Consider the following 19,687-nt stretch of genomic DNA (forward strand, 5'->3'; position numbering starts at 1 on the left):
GCCCTCTGCAAGGTTAGGGTTAGGAAAGCCTGCTTCTTCCTCTGCCTGTGTCTCTGCCTTTCTCTCTGTGTCCCTCATGAATAAATAAAATCTTAAAAAAAAAAAAAAGTATTGAAGGAAGACAAAGAAGATTCTAGAGAAGTTTGGCTAAAAGACTATTCCAAGAACAAGAAATAGCATGAGATAAGCGCTCATCCTGTGTAATTTTTTAAAGATTTTATTTATTTATACACGAGAAACCCATAGAGGCAGAGACATAGAGGAGAGGCAGGCTCCCTGCAGGGAGCTTGATGTGGGACTTGATCCCAGGACTCCGGGATCATGCCGTGAGCCAAAGACAGACGCTTAACCGCTGAGCCACATCCTATATTTTTGTATATCTCTGTGAATATATCTATAAAATCACAATCTTCCCCTAGTAAAAATAATAGCTAATTTTCTGAAAGATTATTGTCTTTTCTAAGCACTTCATGAATGTGAGAGTTATTATTGTAGGTCCTTTTCTGGAAGCATAACAGGTTTTCTCATTTAGTCATCACAAAAGCTCTCTGGGGGATAGTACTAATGTCATCCTGATTTCATGGATGAAGAAACTGAGGCTCGAAGAGTTCAGTATGGTCCAACAATCAGCAGTGGAGGCATCCCAGAATCAGGGCTTGGACTATTAGTGGATAGTTCCGGGCTGCCTTCCTGATAGATTCCTTAAGGAGTTTACTGAGCTTTTTTTTTTTTTTTTTTTAAATCTTATCACAAAACTTTGGAATTAAGAAGCATTGATGGTTCTCTATTCTATCCTTGTTTTATAGACAAAGAAACCAAGACCTAGAGTGGCTTTAACTTACCCAGAGCAGCAAACACCTCACCTGGGAGCACAGGGCTGCTGCTCCTAATTTGGTTTTCTTTAACTACTATTTGAACGTCTCATAATTTTTGAACTTTGAATCTTACTTGAAGATTCCACTGTTAAAGAGAAGGTAAGAAAACCTTTTATGTCTAATAACACTGCAATATGTATGTAGTATGTAATATGTATGTAGCTTATAACTATCCTAAATATTTCATTTACCATTTGCATTTTGCTGCTGCCTACATTTGTTTTTTCCCCAGTGTGTCTAGATTTTGTGTGTATGCTTTATCTATATCAACACCAGCATGGAGAACCTTAGATCTTCAATTTTTGAGAAGACAGAGTCATACAGAGTAATCGAACTTTGAGTTATTATCTCATTTAGTTCCAAGTTTATAGAAAGAGTACATTAATATGGTTTTTAAACATTTAAAACAAATGACCTAGATTCAACACTGTGTTCTAATTCTGGCTATTAATGGTGAAACTTTAGGCAATTCACTTACATTTTCATTTCATTGACTTTCATAGGAAGAATGATAAAATAATACTTAAAATAATTAAATATCATTATACTAATATTTTCTATATATTTTTTAGGCTTTGCTGTAGGAAAATAAGCAAATGGATATGAATACTAAAGTTTTGTGGAACAGAAAACACATTTCAATTTAAAGTGTCAGAATGGGAGAATCGAAGAGTGACAGGCAGCAAATAGGAGGTCTATTTATTTATATATTTATTTTGAGTTTCTAATTTTTATTTAAATTCCAGTTAACATGTAGTGTAATATTAGTCTCAGGTGTAGAATTTAGTGATTCATCAGTTACATACAACACCAAGTGCTCATCACAATTTCCCTCCTTAGTAAGATGAGAGGCATTTAAATACGGTGCTTTCTGTTAAAAAAAAAAAAAAAAACATGTAAGTTATAAGTTAACAATCTTGTCTTAATGTTAAAGGCAAAGAAGATCATAGACTCTTAGCAATCAAAGGGTCTCAGAGATTAGTTTGTCAGCTTCTCTATTTTATAATTCTAGGAACTTTGAGAAATAAGGCCACCAGCCACGGTCTCACAAAATTAGAACTAAAAGTCTAGTTTTCTGATTTTTGATATATATGCATGCATGTATATATATTTCTTCGAGTGTATCCTATTGTCTCAGAGAGACAACACATTTAGTCTCAGTATCTAAAAGATAAATGACTGGTGACTATCCCATTTGGTCATCAACTCAGATGATTGACATGTTCAAAACTTCCCCAGGCAATACACTAGCAATGTCAGATAAGAGACACATCCACAGTACACATTAAATTGCTGAGGACTGTGGATTCCCTTAATAATGCAACATACAGTAATGTGAATGCTTGGTCAAAGTTCCAGTAACCTGAAACACTGAAGTCCATCCTGTGATTAACCAGCATCTACCTTCCAAGTGCCCTCAGCAGCTTAAGAAACATCAGTTGACACTTTGCCAGAGTTGATAGCATCCTCTCATCTGACAGAAAACAAAGAAAAATGTGTTTCCCAGATGTATTAATAGCAACATCTGGTTCTATCAATGGAGGAAAAAAAACATAATCCTCTGAAAAGCAAATGCGTAATATGTACTCCAAGGCCAGTACATATCTTGCATTTCAATATGACACAAGTTTCAGGTCTCTTATGATTTGGCTTTAGTCTCCCATCTAAAGGTTGCCAGCTGCAATAAGTGTTTAGAGTCAACCTGGGACCACAGATAAGTCATTCTAGTATGAATGTTTGCTCTTGCTGAACATCAGGATCCTACAAGCCAATTCAAAATGAGAGATGTCATTTTGCTTAAAGAAATTCAATTATAGATTCAAATGCATCTGCTGTTCATCACTTTTAATCATTGTCATTGTCTGATAAGAGAATGAAAGAAGGAAAGCTCAGTGTGGTGCTGACAGATCTCAGTCTCCAAAAGCATTCAATTTGTCAACTCTTTTCAGAGGGGAAAAAAAAAAATAGATCAAATGGCATCTTATGTGCCTTTTAATGACTTCGGCTTGCTGAGACATTTATATTACATAGTGCTAAAAATAAAAGAAATTTTACCTTTTTAATTTAAAAAAATGCTAAAGGAATGTACAAATCTTCAAAATGATCACCTGTGAATTTTAGGTTAAAGACCAACATAAGCATTGTAAATTTTATATATAATTAAGTAGTGACCGAAGAAATCTCTCAGAAGTGCAATGCCTGATTAGTAACCCATTTTTATCTTGAAGAGCTGGTGAAGGGATGAAAAAGAATAAGGTAAACATGTTAGGTTTTCTAAAAAAATTTCCCACAGATACCTTTCATCAGTTTTTAGATTTAAATTATTTTTCCTCCTAATATGTATTCACCTGGGTAGGGGAGGACTTAATATCTTCACATATCTTACTTTAATTATTTGCACAGGTTACTGTCTACTTTACATCTATGTGGAATCATGTTTACAACAGAAATAAAAATTTTAATTGGGTAATAGAAAAAAAGTTAGTATATGTCTGATGTGGAGTATCTGAAACAATAGCAAATTATTCACCAAACAACTATAGGAGCATATGTTAAAACAAAATCACTGAACCAAAAATGTTATTTTACTCACCATTTTAATTATTCCACGTCATTAAGACCATGAAGTTTACCCAAAACCTTGATTATAATTTTGAGCTTAATCCCAACAAAAAGAAATATGAAAATCCCAGAAGAATATTTGCCACATTAGTAAACAAAGCATCAGTTTCAACAATGTATATGCCAGGTCATTCATGTACACATACTAAAGGCTCACACAATAACAAGAGGGTAGTGGCTGTGAAAAATAGGTTTTAAAAATATATATATTTTTTTCTAATAGCTTTTGCAGATTCTGCAAAACCTGATCTGTAAACCTATCTGCAAAATAGAGTGCTGCATAATCCCAACAGAATATTAAATTGTAGTTAAGATCACAATTCTGGAAAAGAAATTACAAGTAAGATCAAAATCACTAAATGACTTGCTTGAAGCAGTGGTGATCAGTTTTAGAATAGAAAGCAGTTTGAGCTTCACATGTCAATGTGAAATCTAGGAAAAAAGAGATCTTATTGTAATATATTTTTACAATATTAATAGCTGCTGATTATTGAGTACATGTTATATTTCAGGTACTGTATTAGATCTTTCTCATTTATATGTGAGGGAATTAGAATAAAATATGTTCAATAACTTGGTTACTTATATAGCTAATAAGTACCATAAGAGGGATTTAAATAATTGTCTGGAATCTAAATCTCTACTCTACTTGTCCTCATTAGAGATCATATTGGAGTATTATACATAAAGCAGTTTTTTTTTTAGGTATTTCACAGAGCATTGTTTTGCCAACAAGGTAATGTTCACACCAACAAGATTTTATTCTTTCATTCACAATGTTGTCCCTGGACTGAGTATTTGGTGCAATGGTAAAGCCAAAACCCATGAAAATTGTCCATGTGGACTTTTTTTCTGTTTCATTGGATTTTTTTTTTTTTTTTTAGTAAAATGGATTCCAACTAAATAGTTGAATGCACAATTATAAATGGTGTAAGTGATATGAAGGAAATAGCATGTTAATTGAGGGGGAATAGTAGGAGAAATTTGATTCAGATTGAGAACCCAGGGAAAGTTGCTCTGAGGAAGTGACATTTAACCAAACACCCATTGGCAGAGCAGAAAAAGAGCCAAAGGAGGACTGAAGAAAGGAGTCTAGACAGAGAAAACAATGTCTGCGATGTCCCTGAATTTGAAAAAAGTGGGCTAGAACACAAAACAAAAAAAGAAGGGGACCTTAGTTCACCTTGATGGAGGAGCGTTTATCAGGTGATGAGACTCAAATAATTGGAACAGAAGACCGTTGTTATGACTATGAGTGAGAGGCTTATTTGTATCAACCTCTATGAGAAAGGTATTGGACGAAAGGGCAGAAAATACAGAGTGAAAGACCATACACGTGATTGTTTAATATTTAAACCATTTTGACAAACTAGGACCATCCAGCTATTTTTACTTAGTATTCACACAATTTTACAATGAGGCAGTTAAAAATTCAAGCACCATTAGAAAACTAAGTACACGCTTGCCTTAGATAGTGCCATCTATGTCAAACATACGCTACCAAATTTTGTGTGTGTGTGTGTAAATTGATTTTCAATGTGTCAAAGCACCTTGGTTTGAAATACTTTTAATGAGGAGCATAATTACAATGTTTTTGCTTAAATATGTTGACTTTTGCAGCATGTGTCATATGCACATGAAATTAGTCAAAAATTATTTAAAATATCACAAAGCCCATTCATAACCAATTCTAATAAAACAAGTGCAGTTTTAGTACTTATCACACCATTAATTATACATAGATTCAGATACACAAAACAAATAGAGAAAATACATATTAGTACTTAAAGTTATTACAATATATTTAAAATTTATTGGCTGAAAGAATAAGCACTTTGCTGTTTGCTTTAGGTAGTATGTTTTGTTGTTTGATGTACACCAATCTACACATTCAATGCAATCCCTATCAAAATCAGCATTTTTCACAGAGCTAGAACAAACAATCCTGAAATTTGTATGAAATCACAAAAGACCTCGAATAGCCAAAGAAATCTTGTAAAAGAAAAGCAAAGCTGGAGGCATCACTTCAAACTATTTAACAAAGCTATTGTGATCAAGACTGTATGAGATGGTATGGTACTGATTACAAAAAGAGACACATAGATCAATGGAACAGAATAGAGAACACAGACATTGATCCACGCTATATGGTCATCTAATCTCCAACAAAGCAGGAAAGAATATCTAATGGAAAAAACTCTCTTCAACAAATGATGTTGGAAAAACTGGACAGCAACATGCAGAAGAATGAAACTGGATCACTTTCTTATACACATAAAGAAATTCAAGATGGGTGGAAAACAAAAACCTGAGACAGGAAACCATCAAAATCCTAGAGGACAACACAGACAGTAACCATCTGACATCAGCTATAGCAACTTCTTTGAAGATATGTCTCCTGAGGCCAGAGAAACAGAAGCAAATATAAACTAATTGAAACTTCATCAAGATAAAAAGCTTCTGCACAGGAAAGGAAACAATCAACAAAACTAAAAGGCAGTCTATGGAATAAGAGATGTTTGCAAAAAAATTAAGAAAAAATAAAAAAAGAGATGTTTGCGAGTGACGTATCTGATAAAGGATTAGTTTCCAAAATATATAAAGAACTTATAAAACTCAATACCCAAAAAAACAAATAATCCACAAGAGTGGGCACAAGCCATGAAGAGACATTTTTTTCAAAGAAGACATACAGATGGCTAACAGAAACATGAAAATGTGCTTAACATCACTTATCATCAGGGAAATACAAATGAAAACTATAGTGAGCTATCACATCACACCTGTCAGAATGGCTAAAATTAATAGTACAGGAAACAACAGTTGTTGGCAAAAATGTGGAGAAAGGGGAGCCCTCTTAAACTGTTGGTGGGAATGCAAACTGGTGCAGCCACTCTGGAAACAGTCTGGAGGTTCTTCAAGAAGTTAAAAATAGAACTACCCTATAACCCAGCAATTGTACTACTAGGTACTTACCCAAAGGATACAAAAATACTGATTGGAAGGGATAATATGCACTGCAATATTCGTAGCAGCATTATTATCAATGACTGAATTATGGAAAGAACACAAATGTCCTTGGGTTGATAAATGGATAAAGAAAGATGTGGTATATGTATACAATGGAATATTACTTGGCCATAAAAAAGAATGAAATTTTGCCATTTGCAGTGACATGGATAGAGGTAGAGAGTATTATACTATGAGAAATAGTCAGTCAGAAAAGACAAATACCATGTGATTTATCTCATGTGGAATTTAAGAAATATAACAGATGAACATAGAGGGGAAAAGAGGCAAACCATAAAACAGACTCTTAGCTATGGGAAACACAGGGTTGCTGGAGGGGAGGTGGACAGGGGTTAAATGGCTGATGGCTATTAAGGAGGGCACTTGTGATGACCACAGGGTACTTTATGTAAGTGATGAATCACTAAATTCTACACTTGAAACTAATATGACACTGTAACTGGGATTTAAGTAAAAAGTTAAAAAAAAAAAAACAACAAAGCACAAAACTGTGCTCAGTAACCAAGATTTCCTATTTAGTAGAAATGTCACAAAAAGCTGTTCAGAGGATAATGTATGATTCTAGCAGAGGAAATAAGGTAAATGCAAAATTGAACAAAAATAATTAGCATCTTAATTGCTGGACAGAGATTTAGGGACCAAGACCTTTATGTCTATACAAATTCAGAAAGCTATATCTTGAGGCAGCTATCATCTATCTGAAAAAGATCTATTTTAGCATAGATCAATTATGTAGGGATGTCAATAAAGCCCATACAAGTGTCATTGTGAAGACTACATATATCTCCATTTTAAATCATTACCAGCATTCTGATACTTAGCAATCATTCCTAGGATATTTTGAAATAATGTTTCATTTTTTTTCAAATGCTAAAAAAATCTAAGTGGGTATAAATTTCTTATATTTATTCATTATAATCCCTTACAAAATAGCATATATTTTTCAGATCTGTATTTGTAACGGGAATCGCAATTTGTCATAACATGACTTTCTTAGTTTTACGGCCTTTAGCGTTCTCACTTATAACACATTCATAGCCTGATTCTCCTTGAGCCCTCATGAATCTTGATTTTACAGCATAAGCACAAATGCAATAGAACACGGTTCTCATTTAAATTATGTGAAATTGATATTGTGCTGCTTTCAAATGCCATAAGAAAGAATATATCCGGTCATGGCAAGGGTGTCAGAGGCAATGGAGACTGAAGCCCGTAAGAGAAAATGCTCTCTACTTTACCTTCTCAGGAACTTCAGTATCCTTTCCAATGAGCATTCTGATACTGTTTGGGTACTTCTAACACTGGATTTTATTACAAGTCATAATGCAGCCTTCTTAATAGAAGTTCACATAATCCACTGAAAGTACAGATGTTTTTAAATTGTCTACTCTTGCTAGAGAGCAAAAGTTTATTTGGAAGGGTCATAAAGCTTCCTTCTTCTGGTTCTCAGGATACCCAATTGCTTCCAACTTATTCTCCAATGACGTGAATATATCATATCTATCATTTCACAAGATAGAGAATCCGACTGTGTAAATAAGAACTTTCAGGAGATTAACAATGTGTATAGTTAAATCGGGGCAGCGGGGAATGCCTGTCAGGATCATCTCTTAAAGTTGTTCACAATATTGCAAAAGAACTGGAATCTACATTGCTGTTTCTCTTTTACCAGAAAATGAGATAGGAATGTTTCACACACACACACACACACACACACACACACACACACACACACAAGGAATGTTTTTCACTTAGAAGGACAAGTTTTGGTATTTGTAAGATTAAGGCTGAAACTGTACTCTGAAGTATCTAGCGATTTCTTCTTCGAGACTATCCAAATTATATTTAGTTGCTAAAATATTACTCCTATCATTTTACTGATGTTTAACCCTAGCTGGGTATGTTTTCATTCCTCTTATAAGTAATCCATCCAAAACTTCTTTTAATGTGATGGGAATTTAGGAATCACTGGAATCCAACCAAAGTTTATCATCAGAATTAAAACATGACCAAAAATATGATCGATTATACGGTTATACAAAAAATACACTATGTCATGTCTATATTTGTCAAGTGCAAAACAATGCTCTGAAAAATCAGATACCTTGTTTTTACCAATACTGTCTCTAGTGAGGGAGAGTGAATTATAAGGATTTGAATTTTAAGCAGATGAGTGTCTGAATCCTAGTTATAGTACTCATTACCTATGTGCCAACAACCAAGTTATTGAATCTATTTCATTCCAAATACCTCATCTATAAAATGAGAGTAAGAGATAATCAATAAAAAGGACTAACACAGCACCTGATAAGTGAAGTAGATCTATCAGGTTCATCTAAGTCTCCCTGTGTAAGCTTAGTACCTGCCTATCTGGCAGACATGAGTATGACTTTTCAAGCATAGAATGTTCTCCAACACAATATGGATAGTTCATCGGGCTTTCCCATGGCCTGGAAGAAATGTCTCTCAAAAACTGGTAGTTCTCAAACTGTGTATGAGGACCACCTAAGGAATTTTTTCAAACTTCCCATGCTGGTTAGGGTATACTTATTTTTGTAAAAACTGAATGTGCTTTACTACCCCTGAATTTCTATCAGGGTGAGAATAAGGTAGACTTGTTATCTCCCCAGGTAAATCTGAAGACTGACTCACTCCTACACTAGCACCATTTAAGACCACCTGCTCACAGTGGTCTATATCTCTTTACCTGGATGCTATGTTAAAACACAACTGACAGATTCTGATTATGAATTTGTTTCCTTGTGACCTGGATAATATAAAAGGTTACGGGTTGGAAGAACATGAGTTTTCTGGGTAAAGTTCTATCTTTCACAGCTAAGCAATGAATAAGAATTTGCTTTGTAATCTGTATCTAGTATAGTTAGTTCCCCAAGGCCCCTGAGTGGCTCTGTCATTTAAGCCCCACATTGGGCTTCATGCTCAGTGAGGAGCCTGCTTCTCCCCCCGCCCCCCGCTTGTGCTCTCCCTCTCAAATACATGATGAAAATCTTTAAAAATAATAATAATAAATCAGTCTCCTCAGACCAGATTCAAATCAAGTGTCAAGCCTAGAAACATTGAGGACCAGACCCTGGCTAGTAATGATTCCACAAGTGTTACCACACATTACCTTGCTTTGCCAAGTTGAGTTTTCAATCTGTCTTCCTGAGCTTTCTACTATTTCTGCATTTAATGAAGAGTGGATATAGTTATAGGGAGGTACCAAATCATTTGCATAATATTTTGATTTTCCAGTAAAAACAAAACAACTGAGTTTTATATTTCACCCAACATAAGCATTTAGGATAGTTAATATATTTTCTGAGGGGTGTGTGTACTTATCTAGTTGAATTAAACAGATTTTTAGATCTCAGACATGCTGATTGATGGGTGGCTTTGGAAGTCTATTTATTTGGAGTTTATTCTACTTTTAACTTCAGTATTGACAGAGTCTTAACACAAATATGAATCTTCTCGGGTCCATATCTTTAATCTAATTCTAAAGTTATTTCTGCTTTTAAAATGATAAGGCCAGTTAACACCCATTTAAAGAGATGGTCCATTGTCAAATTTATCCAAGATTACATTAATTCATTTAACCAGAGCATTAGAATTGTTTATATTTCACATATAATTTGCTCATATTAAATTTATATATACTATTTTGATTACAGTAATATAGCAAATACATTTTAAGCTATAATATTGCATAGTAAAATACTCCATATCTAGAATTTGGACAAAAATATATATTATCATAAATAAGATTGTGCATAATTGGTTGGGTATAGGGTAGAGTGGCGTAGATAGAAAAACTCTCCTATGCTTGTTAATTTTTTTCTAAATGTGTTAATTTTTTTCTAAATGTGTTTGGAACCACCAGTTAAGGAGAATAATTTCATTTCTTGGTGTGTGTGTGTGTGTGTGTGTGTGTTTAATTTCTGATAATCCCTTTTTATTTTAGTTAACCCCTTACACACTAAAGATTCTAGCCCCTTCCCTTATACTGGACACAGTATAAGGCATAGGAAAAATATCCAGCTCTCCTCTCATTCTATAATTCTGAGTTGAGAGCCACAGTTAGATCTGTTATTTTTCTTTCATACCCCTTGTCAGCAGAGAGCTCAACATTAGAAGGGAAATAGATGAAAATGGTACTGAGTGTGAAAGACTGGGATTCAAGGTCTGATTTTGCTTTTAATGCCACTTGAGTAAGTTTGGATATGTGATTTTATCTCTCCATGCTTCCATTTTTTCATTTGAATGAATAGAAAAAATAACATGGAATAAATAATAGTTACTAAGTACTTATTATATGCTAGTGAAATGCTAAACAATTAACATATGCATTTTTTATTTAATTCATTCTAAGGAATACAGAGGATGGGTAATATCTGATTTTAAAGAAGGGAAAGCTGAAAATCAATGATATTGATGAGCTTTTCAGATACCATAGAACTCAAAAACTGCAGTGCTGATTTTAACCAGGTCTGCTTCTTCCCTAAATGTATACAGTTCTGTTACTAATATCTACCTCAGAAATGTAATAGTGGTTGTATTTTTCTATAAAATATAAAGTTATAAAAAGTGGTAGCTATTATTGGAGCTTATAGACTCTGACCTGGTTAGTCTCTCAAGGCTGATGCTTGTGAATTGAACAATTATCAGCACCCAAGTTTAGGGTATAAAAATAAGATGAAAATTCTCTTTCCAGAACACAGCGCCTTTGGAAGATTCGAATTTTGGTAATAAGGAGACTGTAAACTGTGAAAGTCATTTAGACTAGGTAAGAGGATGCTATGATCAGTTATGTAGTTTAAAACATATGAAACTAACAGATCATGTACATGTGTTTGCTGTGCCTTATCAAAGTATTAAGAGAACAGTTGCATGAACTGTATCTCCAGTATATATGTATGTATATGTGTATATTTTAAAACAAATTACAAATTAGATATTGTCTGAGTTATGGAATTTGTGTGATGTAGGTATTTCTGTACATTTGTTATATATATTTGTTATATTTATTTGTTAATTATATATTTTAGATAATTTACCTATGTCAGAGAAAAAGTTTAGAATTATCCACTCCAAGACATTATTCTTTTGGATATTGGTATTTTAGGCCATTTTTGTTTCTATCATTGAAATTTTCTCCATTTTCTTTGCATTCTGATTCTAATAGAATTACTTCATTAAATAGCAAAGTACTCTCTTATTAATAAAAAGCTCTAGCAGGGGTCCCTAGATGGCTCAGTGGTTTGGCGCCTGCCTGCAACCCAGGGCGTGATCCTGGAGACCCTGGATCGATTCCCACGTCGGGCTCCCTGCATGGAGCCTGCTTCTCCCTCTGCCTGTGCCTCTGCCTCTCTCTCTCTCTCTGTGTCTCTCATGAATAAATAAATAAAATATTTTTTAAAAATTAAAACTAAAGAGCTGTATTAGCTAAGTGTGCAGAATTTTTTATACTTAACATAAACAAGGAAACAGCAATCAATGAAAATGAGCCTTTTAATCTAACATTAAAAGTAATTTATAGCCTCTTAAAAGACAAGAATGTACATTTCTTTGTTCACTTGTTATTTTGTTTTTATATTGGTCCTATGCTGAACTTCTGCAAATATAGGATTATATGTTTTACTTGTGAAGAGCGGTAAAGAGGTTGTTTAGTTAGTTAATAACAGCGTTAGTTCAGTTAAATTCAAGGTGGCCTTTAGAAAATATTTTCTAAAAGGGTGTGTTTTGTTAGCACATGATATATCAGAATATCAAAATCAGACTTAGAAGGCAGAAAAATAACCTCCCTGTGCGTCTAAGTAATAATTCTTACATTTGATATTGTGTGTGTATAAGATTAGCAGATCCAGAAAACACTCTAAAATGTCTTTTATAATAAATAAATAAATAAATAAATAAATAAATAAATAAATAAATAAAATGTATTTTATAGTGTTCACTGAAAAATGAGTTTTAGTACTACAGGGAATTTCTCTAACTAATGTCTCCAATGGAATTTTGGTAAGAAATCTTTTTTGTACAAAATTATTTTCATGTTAAATTTAACAAATAGCATTCTGTAAATGGTTTGAAATAGATTTTTTGTGTGTGTTCTTTAATTTTACTTGCTTTTATGCTTTTCTTGCATATGGTGAAATTATTTCTCTCACACCAAATTATTTAACTGAAATTAACTATAAACACCGGGAGATAGGACTCAGCATTATTTTTTTTTTCAATTAAAAAGAGGGGCTTGAGGATGCTATTTACATTCTTAGTCACCCTGTGCACTCAATTAATTATTTCAGATATACCACTTGGAGCCTGCCTAAATCCTCATGACTGTGATAGTTTAAAACAAATGTATTAAATAAAATTCACAACATCCAGTATATGTGCTAATTATTATGTTTGATATTCAGATAGGGAGAGATAAACAAGATACTTGGGATTAATTTACTATAAAAGGAGGGAAGTTTCCTTAGGGAATCCAACATATGAGGTCATGTGACCTCAAGAAGGGAATTTAGTTTAAAATCATTAAAAGTTGGAAGTGCTCCCACATATTTTTAAAGTAAAGCAAATACATTTTTCTTGAAGGCTTTCACCTTCTGTGGAATACCTAGAGCTAAAGCTTGAGGATAATAAGATTATAGTGGCAAAAGCAAAGCAACAAAAACAACAGTATATCATGAATGAGGGAAGAAAAAAGCCAAGGCTGAGATGCACAGAGATTTCAGATATTGAAATTATAAAACACATTGTTAAAATAGGTTTAAAACAACAAAAAGAAATTCGAATTATGAGCAAAGGTCTAGGAATTAAAAATCGGCAGGGATATATGAGTAAAACAAATATATATATAAATATTCAAAAAATTATAATATACTTTATAAAAATGTAATTATTTTTAGCAATGGACTAGGAGAAGGTATAGGAAATTTGTACCCTAAAAAATTGAGGTAAAGAAATTATCCAAAAAGCAACAGAGAGGGACACCTGGGTGGCTCAGTGGTTGAGCATCTGCCATTGGCTCAGGTCATGATACCGGGGTGCTGGGATCAAGTCCCACATTGGGCTCCATACAGAGAGCCTGCTTCTCCCTCTGCCTATGTCTCTACCTCTCTAGATTTGTCTCTCATGAGTAAATAAATAAAATATTTTTTAAAAAAGTAACAGAGAAACAGTTTTAAAAATATGAAAACATTGAGTAGAGACCTTAAGAAAAAAGAATATCTAAAGTACATCCAACTTAAGCTTCTGAAAGAGATGAGGAAACAAAACAAATACAATATTCAATAAGCAAATGAATGAGGATTTTTCGTGATTTATTAAATATAACATTCTACAGATTTGAGAAGGCTGCTGAATCCTCAAAAAAATAGAAAGAGAAAATATACACCCAGACACAACAAATTAAAATATAAAACATATAAGACACAAGGAAAATCCTGAAAGCAGTCAGAAAAAGACAATTAACTTCAGTGACATTGATATTAGGGTGACTCCTGAACTTTCCATCAGAAATAATGGAAGCCAGAATATAGCTGATGCATAAACAATGCAGGGGTTAGGGATGCTGATCCGCGTATAAGTTTTGACTTCACCAAAACTTAGCTACTAATAGCCTAATACTGACTGAAAGATTCACCAATGACATAAACTGTTCTTTAACACATATTTTGTATGTAATATATTTTATATACTGTATTTTTATAATAAGCCAGAGAAAAGAAAATATTAAGATCATGAGGAATATAAAACATATTTACAGTACTGTGCTGTATTCATTTTAAAAATTAGGTATAAGTGGACCCATGTAGTTCAAACTTGTATTGTTCAAGGGTCAACTGTCTAGTGGAATAACATCAATGCACTAAGAGAAAATTGACAGTCTTAAATATTACATGAAGCCAAAATACTTTTTAAAAGTTATGATAAAAGGATGTTTTAAACAAAGTAAACATTTTAAAACTAGCAAAAACTGAGAAAAGAAGAGTCTAAAGGATATACATAAAAGTATAAAGGAAATTACCTTAAACAGTCTGAAATGCATTAAGTAATATTTGGTAAAGAAATTGAGAGATGTGAGGATTAATCCAAGCTCCTAGTTTTGTTTTTGTTTTGTTTGTTTTTACAAATACTATTGCCATTTGGTTGGACTTGAAACAATCAAAGTGTGGGAACTGGTTTTGAGACCTGTTGAGTTTTGAGTACCTTTGAATGACCCATGTGCATGCCAAGTACACAGCTGTATCCGTAGATCAAAAACTCATCAAAGGCACTGATGCCTGGGCTGGAGATAAAATATGTGGTTAGTGTACATATAACTAGTTATTGGAATAATAGTCATGTATGAGATTACTCCAGAAGATGCAAAATGAAAAAGAAATAGTCTATGAATTGACATTGAGGAACTCCAACATTTAATAAAGAATCTTCCCTGTGAGGTAAAAAAAAAAAAAAAAAAAAAGTAATTTAGTTCTTTTTTACTTCAGTGAAATTCAGGTCATATTAATATATTTCTTTACCTAAAAGTTAATTCCAGTTTCTTTCCTTCAACAGGATTTGGAGCCAAACAATGCTCTAGAGTCCACACAGCTCCCTAAATTAGACACAAATATGAAGTATTACATTATTGGAAATCATTAGTCAAATCAATGAGCCTTAATTGTATTAATAAAATACATTAAAGAACTGATCCCTGGCTCATTTATCACTTCTCCAAGGAAAATTGCCAAGTCTACATTTCAGGATCTTATCAAAAGTTACTGATAAGCATTGGCACCTCTGGAATTCCCAACTTGGCATTCTAGGGAGGGAAAAGAAGTTCTTTGTCAGTTTAAGAGCATTTTGTAGGCCTCACCACCCAAGCTTAATGGGTGTGAGCTACAAGATGATCTACCTAGAAAGTCTACAACAGGATATCTGATTTGTAGACTATGCAGATGTAATTTTTTTTTCTTTATAAGAATTGGCATGCTCTTGTTATATTTTGCATCTTTCAAGTGCATGCCATCAGCTTCTTATTACCCTCCCTCATCTATTACACTTATCTTTCATTACTGGCTGTGCAGAATTTCTATTCCAGACTGCCTAATGTGATTGTTTTGCTATTGAGACATTTTGAATATTTTGTTCATGAACTTTGTGTAAATCTTTCTCCAGACTGGAATCAACACTACTACTATTTCAAACATCTAAACTTTAAAATATTTATTTAAATATCTCTGGTTAGTGCACTCATTTTAACAATTACTAGACTTTGGGACATATAGTTATCTCAATGAACTCAATTTCTCTTTCAGAGCTAAAGTACTTAATTTCTTCTTCAAGTATTTGGCAAATTTTATGTTCTACACTTTAACATATTTGCACTGTATTTCCCATTTATGTATGTATTTCAATTACTATTAATAGTCTTCTTGATAGGACCTAATGCGCTGCTATTCACAAATCAGGAAACAGCAAACCATCAATTATTAACTCTTCTGGTCAATTGGTGTATTTTGTTTTTGTTACCAATCAATTCACTTTTGGCAGCCATCAGATATCTAAAATTTGATAGCAATAGATAGATAGATTGATTGATTTCCTAACTGTCATATGGGGAAAAGCTACATTTACACAATCTATATATTTCATCTGTGATACTGCCAAACAGGCACACTAAATATTTGCTATCCTGAAGTCTTAAAATGTATAACAAGGTAGAAGCTAATTTGGTTGAAAACACTTCAGTATCTCACTTCAGAGTGATAGCCCTGAATACATGCAAACTGTTTTTATTTCTTTATTTGAAAGACAGAGACAGAGATAGCAACAGAGAATGGGGAGGAGAGGGAGAAGCAGACTTCTGCTGAGCAGTGAGCCCACATGGGGCTCAATCCCAGGGCCTGGAATCGTGACCTGGAGCTGAAGGCAGACACTTAACCTACTAAGCTACCCAGCTGCCCCCATACAAACTATTAAGAAAGGTAAATAAATATAATAATATAAATAAAGGTATGTCTTCTTAACCTATCAATGACTATTTCCACTCCTTCTTTTGAATAATATATTATGTTGGAAAAACACATGTAAGTTGTGTTAAAACATAGTTTGGGATGACAGAAGATTGTCAGCACATTTATAGATGGCATTATTAGAGTAAGTGGATGGTTGGTGAAGATAAGCACTGCCCTAATGTTTAAAAAACTTTGAGAAGTTGTGCTACGTAACCTCCTCTTCATAAAGGCATCACTTTCAGGAGCAGGAGATGTTGCTGGCATTTCTAACACAGAGAAGGCAGATACTTTGACAAAATGCAAGGTCAGAGGAATTTATCCCAAACGAAAGAACAAGATAAGCCCACGTCCAGAGACCTAAGTGAAACAGATATCATGACATGACTGATGGGGAATTCAAAGCAATAGTCCAAACCAGGCTTGAGAAAGGAATAGAAAATATCAGTGAGACTTACAACAGAAATAAGAGTTAAAAAAGTATCAGAGATGAAGAATACAAGAAGTGATATTGGAAACAGGTAATGAACACAAGACTGGAAGAAGCAGAGGAATGAGTTAGTAACCCAAAGACACAATAATGGAAAATAATGAAGCTGAAAAAAGAGAAAAAGAAGAATTGGAATGAGAATAGACTTAGGCAACTCTGTGACTCCATCAAACATTGTAACATTTGTATTACAGGTGTTCCAAAAGAAAAGAGAGAAAAGGGAGCAGAAAATATATTTCAGAAATAACAGCAGAAAACTTCCCTAATCTGGGAAAATAAACATCCAGATCCAGGAGGGGGAATTATCTGGTTTTGGCTTTTCTAAGTTATCAGATTTGTTAGTATACAATTGTTTATAGTAATATGTTGTCGTACCAGGCATTTCTATGGTTATCTGTTATTGTTTTCCATTTTCCATTTTAGTTTTTGAGACTTCTTTTTTTTTTCTTAATGTATTAAAGAATTGCCAGTTTTGCTTTTTTCTTTTTTTTTTTGGAAAAACTGGTCATTATTTTCAATGTTATGTTTATTCTAGTCTCTATATTATTTCTGATTTTTCCTTGTTATTTACCTCCTCTACTAAATTTCAGCTAAGTTTCTTCTTTTTCTAGTTCCTTGTGCTGTAATGTTATTTGCACTTAAAAAAAATACATTTATAGCTTAAATTTCACTCTAGCACCTGCTTTTTGCTGTATCCCATAGCTTATTGTATTTTCTTTTTCTTTTGAGACATATTTTGATCTGCCATTTTATTTCTTATTTGGCCCATTGCTTGTGCAGTAGTGTGTTGTTTAATATTTACATATCACATATTTAATATTTAAAATTTAAAAATTAAAGAAATTGTGCCAACTCCAGGCAATTATACTCAGTATTCATAGGCTCACTATGGTTAGGTGCTATTTTTATTTACACAGTGTCATGGCATTTAATAGATGTCATAATATTATTACACATTAGCAACATTGATAAGGGAATTTACAATTAATAGCTTTAAAAAGTTATTAACAGCTAAATTTAAAATATCACTAATTACAACTCTCTGGTGGTATTGAAGTGAGGCATGGTCATCTGGAAAGTACTTTATGTTGCTCTAAAGAAAGATATTATACATTTCTAAATATCCCATATTTAGAAATCCCATGTCCTGAGTGGCTCAGTCAGTTAAACATCTGACTTGATTGGGCTCAGCTCATGATTTCAGGGTGGAGAGATCAAGCCCTGCATGGGCCCCACACTCAGCATGGAATCTGCTTAAGATTCTCTCCCTCTGCCCTCCCCTCCCGCCCCCACTCACGTGTGCGTGCTCTCTCTCATTCTAAATAACTATATAGATAAAAATAAAATAAAAATCCCATATCAAAGACATTGAAGGTGTTGTTTCCTAAAAAGGTAAAAACAACAAGCAGATAGAGTACAAACAAAATAAAACTGTAAAATAAATTAACCATGTCCACTAATTATTAAATTTGAATAACTTGGTATTAAATGGGTACTTCCTTTAACTCATGTTCAAAACTCTTCAGGAACACAATATATAAATATTCTCAACACAGATACAATGAAGTGTACAAATGTATACTACCCGTATAGAGCAGAGAGACTTTGTGGTAGACTAATAATTCTTTGCAACTAATTAAGAGAGAAAATAGGGAAATGTAATTCCACTAGGGCTAATAGCTGCTGCTATCGCCTATTTTCATATTTAATTTTCTTTGCTCCTGAATGGCAATGAGCTTTTGACATTGTACTAAAAATAGATTTTCCTTTTGACAGGAATAATCTTCCCCCCTCCCAAAATAGAATGCTATTTAAAAAGAAGAAATAGTTCCTGAATTTTGGGTTGTATTTGTGTGTTAAGAGGGACTAATCTAGGCCTACTCTTGTTTCTTTCATATTTTGCCTTTTCTGTTTATTTTTTTAATTAGTTTTATGTTTGAGAATGCATTCCTGCATGTATATGCATTAGTAAGAAGAAGGACAGGCTCTGACTGGCAGAAAAGCATCTTTTATTCTCTACATCATTGTCCTTCTTCTCACCAGTGAAAACTATTATTTCCTATGGATCTCTCAACCATTTTCTATAAAATATTTGTAGTATTCATTCTGTGCTTCAAGTAACTGAGTGTGTAGAAACTTAATCACTGCCCAGTAAGATCACTACGTTAACATTTAAGGCTTCTGATGTTAAATGCATGTTTTAAAGCTGTTATCGCAGGCATCTTGATCTGTATCTTAATTCATTCCATGTTGCCTCAATGATTTGATTTTTCTTGTGAAATAATGTCTGGAAGTTTTTTTTAGAATGCTTGCAAATGATTTACTTCTTTCTCTTTTATCTATTAAATGTATATTGCATTCTGAAGGCTACCTAACAACATGACTGATACAGTAATTAATTTTCATGATGAACTCATTTTATGCAAGAAAAAAGAAGCTACATAGTAATATATTTAAACATTATATGAAATAAGGGGAGAGAACTCAGGCTAAAAGAAGAATTTAAGGTTCTTACTCTATTGAAATTTTGGGATTTATATTAGCAAATTGCAAAATGCCAATTAAAAACCTAAAATCTTACACCTAAAGATCTAGCAGAGTGTTATAAACACACTAGATGTTTTTTTTTTTACACAAGATGTTTAATAACTGTTTTACTAATGATTGTG

The 19,687-nt window shown here is 33.3% G+C and overlaps 1 long non-coding RNA gene across 2 annotated transcripts; it reads left to right on the forward strand.

The window, feature by feature from the left end:
• Positions 1-811: 811 nt before the first annotated feature.
• Positions 812-16,523, forward strand: LOC112652316 (uncharacterized). 2 transcript variants are annotated; one of them, XR_007401716.1, is made up of 3 exons: positions 812-974; positions 11,242-11,313; positions 16,329-16,523. It is a non-coding gene; the product is annotated as an uncharacterized LOC112652316 (long non-coding RNA). The 2 variants fall into 2 exon arrangements; XR_007401717.1 differs by lacking the exon at positions 16,329-16,523 and adding an exon at positions 15,090-15,224.
• The last annotated feature ends 3,164 nt before the right edge of the window (positions 16,524-19,687 follow it).

This window comes from Canis lupus, chromosome 13, assembly GCF_003254725.2.
Source record: "Canis lupus dingo isolate Sandy chromosome 13, ASM325472v2, whole genome shotgun sequence".
Classification (NCBI taxonomy): Eukaryota; Metazoa; Chordata; class Mammalia; order Carnivora; family Canidae; genus Canis; species Canis lupus.